At 51.4% G+C, this 2,954-nt stretch overlaps 1 protein-coding gene across 4 annotated transcripts in view; it reads left to right on the forward strand.

Moving 5' to 3' along the window:
- Positions 1–390: 390 nt before the first annotated feature.
- Positions 391–2,954, forward strand: part of MARCH7 (membrane associated ring-CH-type finger 7) — a 54,980-nt gene continuing 52,416 nt past the window's right edge. For all 4 annotated transcript variants that reach the window (XM_012808986.2, XM_023516808.1, XM_023516806.1 and 1 more), the window contains exon 1: positions 391–587. The gene's annotated coding sequence lies outside the window, so the exon portion shown is untranslated. The remainder of the gene's footprint in view (positions 588–2,954) is intronic.

Here is a 2,954-nt window from a genome sequence, read left to right on the forward strand (position 1 = left end):
AAAAGGAAAGAAAAAAAAGAGCTGGGTAGTATTCGAAGCCGTGGGCCCTGCAGTTTAGCCGGAGAGGCTGGAGCCCGGGGGCGGGGACCCGGGCGCGGGGGAGCGATGGGGCTGTTCCGAGACCCTCGCCAGCCGAGGAGGACAGCCATCCCGGGCCCGGCCCCGGCCCCCGGCCCCCGGCGCCGGCACGCTCGCCGGCCCCGCCGCCAGCACTCCAGCCAACCATCCTCTGCCGCTTACCAGTGGCGCCTCGCTGACTCCCTCGGGGCAGACCTTCAACGGTTGCCGCAGTCAGAGCACCACCCCGCGGTGGGGCACGTCGAGCCAGCCCGCAGCTCTCGGGTTCCCGCAGCGCCGCCACTCTCGCGAGAGGCCGGGAAGTCCGCGAACTGGGGGAGTAGGGGAAGGGAGGGGCGCTTAACGGTGGTGGCTGGTTCTGCGCCGGATCGAGGAGAGGGGCGGGCGCCATTGTGCTCAGCTGCGAACTGCTTTTCCTCAGCCACAGGCCTAAAACTCCGAGGAGAAAGGCGGCGGCGTGGTTGCGGCGAGGAGGACGCACCCTGTTCAGTGCCGCCTCAGGAGCGGGGGTAATAAGCTGCGGGGCTCGGGTTTCTACCTCGCGGGGAGCTTGTTCGAGACGAGGCCGCGGGTGGGGGAGGGGAAGAGAGGACAGCGGAGGCCGGGGGCGCGCAGGCCGCTTCCCGGCTCGGTCCAGACCCGCGGGGCGGAGCGGGAGCCCAGCACAGCCTCTGCTGTTGGCGGCCTTTGGTCCCGTGGTGGAGTTTGTGACGGGTGGAGGGGGCAGATTGTGCGTTTTGTGGACGTGGTGAGCGAGGGCGAGGGGCTGCAGCCCTGCTTTGGCCTGGCGCGGCCTCCTCTTGGGCTGGTTCTGTAGGATCTGGTGGAGCCCCTGGGCCGGGGTGTCGCGAGTGAGGTATTTAGGGAGCGCGGGGCTGGACACGGGAAGGGTTGGGTTGGGCCGCCCCAGCCTCGAACTGAAGGGACTTTGTCGGCCCCTTCCATTCCGTGAGGATCTGCTCATTCATAGCTCTAGTCCGCCGCGAATATCCTGGCGCTTTGGGGCTTCTTGTTGTTTTGGTAGATTTTCTGTTCTTTAAATTAACAGAGGTGATTATATATGTATATTAAAAAGGACCTGATGGAAGTAAAAATATGGAAGGCGCCCGTAGTAGAATGCGCTCTTATTTGGTTGAAAGTGCGTAGTGAAGATGAGTATGTACACCCCCCCCCCCAACACTACGGTTAATACTTACCCTGTTTTCAAAAGCAAATACTATATGGGAGTGATCTCTGGGCAATGAAATTCGTCACCACTGCTGTTGTTTGTTAGGCCGGGCGCGGTGGCTCACGCCTGTAGTCCCAGGACCGTGGGAGGCCGAGGCGGGTGGGTCGCCCGAGCTCGCAGGTTCCAGACGAGCCAGAGCAGGAGTGAGGTCCGGTCTCAGCCAGCCTGGCGTGGTGGCGGCGCCTGCAGGCCCAGCTACTCGGGAGGCTCAGATAGGAAGGGTGGCTTGAGTCCAGGAGTCTGAGGTTGCAGCTGTGAAATAATGACGCCACAGCACTCTACCCAGGGCGGCGGAGTGAGACTCTGTCTCAAAAAAATAAAAAAAAAAAATAAAAAGAGGAAAACCAAAATAAAAGATCGATTTGGTAGGATTTTTTTAAAGATTTTTTTTTCATATTGTTAAGTATCTCCTCATTCCTACCTCCTGTCCAAAGCTAGGAGGTAGGGTTGATGATAAATTTAAAAGTCAAACAGCACCACTGTTAAGAAGGCAGAGACATATTGTAACTAGGTTTCTTCTTGAGGTAACACACTGTTTTTCTGAAATGGAGTCAGTACTTCATGTCATAGCTCTGCAGTTTTTTATGCAACAGCGGTAGTACGTGAGGCAGTGGCGCCAGAGTCAGAAGATCTGAGTTAGTTTTTGCCTTAATTATTTAACCTCTTCAGATTTCAGAAGGAACATAGTTAATTCCTACGGTTAAAGTGAGGATTAAATTAGATGAGGTAGTGTGTGAAGAAGCATTCAACACGCTGGGAAACAATCAATGCCTTTTATTCCAACTCATGTTCAAAATAATACTTGCAGAATAGGGTTTTTTTTTTTTTTTTGAGACAGTCTCACTTTGTCACCCTTGGTAGAGTGGCACGGTGTCACAGCTCACAGCAACCTCAAACTCTTGGGCTTAAGCGATTTTCTGCCTCACAGTTTCAAATAGCTGGAACTACAGGCGCCTTCCACAACGCCCAGCTATTTTTTTAGAGATGAGGTCTTACTCTGGCTCAAGCTAGTCTTGAACTCATGAGCTCAGGCATTCCACCTCCTCAGCCTCCTAGAGTGCTAGGATTATAGGCATGAGCCACCTTACCCAGCCTAGATTTTTTAATGAATATAAACAACTGGAGTTGATAGCTGAAGTCCAAAACATTCTGTTCAGAAAAACCTTTAGAATTTTCTCTACCAGTGGTATGCCCTTCACAGGGTCCTGACTGTTACACACACACAATAATACGTATTTATGTAAGTCTATATATCACATATGTTTTATAAATAAAACCTTTTGTAGCTCTTCTTTTACACTAAATTTCACAACAAATGTAAGCAAAGTCAACTTGCATAATCTTGCCCCCCCTTCTTGCTGTGTCAGGTGTATTGAATAAGAATTCTTACTTATTTAAAATGATTTATTTGTTTTTTCTGCCACATTGGCTAGACGGCTTACTTTCCCAGGTAAAGCACAAAGATGCCCCCATTGTGTTCTACATAAAGGCATTAAAGTCATCCGTGATTCTAGTATGGCCAGTTTTTAATCAGCTCTGTATCTGCCTCATAACTCTTTTTGATGGTATATGTTCATGATTGCCTACATTTTAACATTTTGTAGTAGGAAAACTGTATAGTGTAAAAGCTATCAGTGTGAAAGTTTTT

Source organism: Otolemur garnettii, unplaced genomic scaffold (genome assembly GCF_000181295.1).
Source record: "Otolemur garnettii isolate 467f Iridium unplaced genomic scaffold, OtoGar3 scaffold00098, whole genome shotgun sequence".
Classification (NCBI taxonomy): domain Eukaryota; kingdom Metazoa; phylum Chordata; class Mammalia; order Primates; family Galagidae; genus Otolemur; species Otolemur garnettii.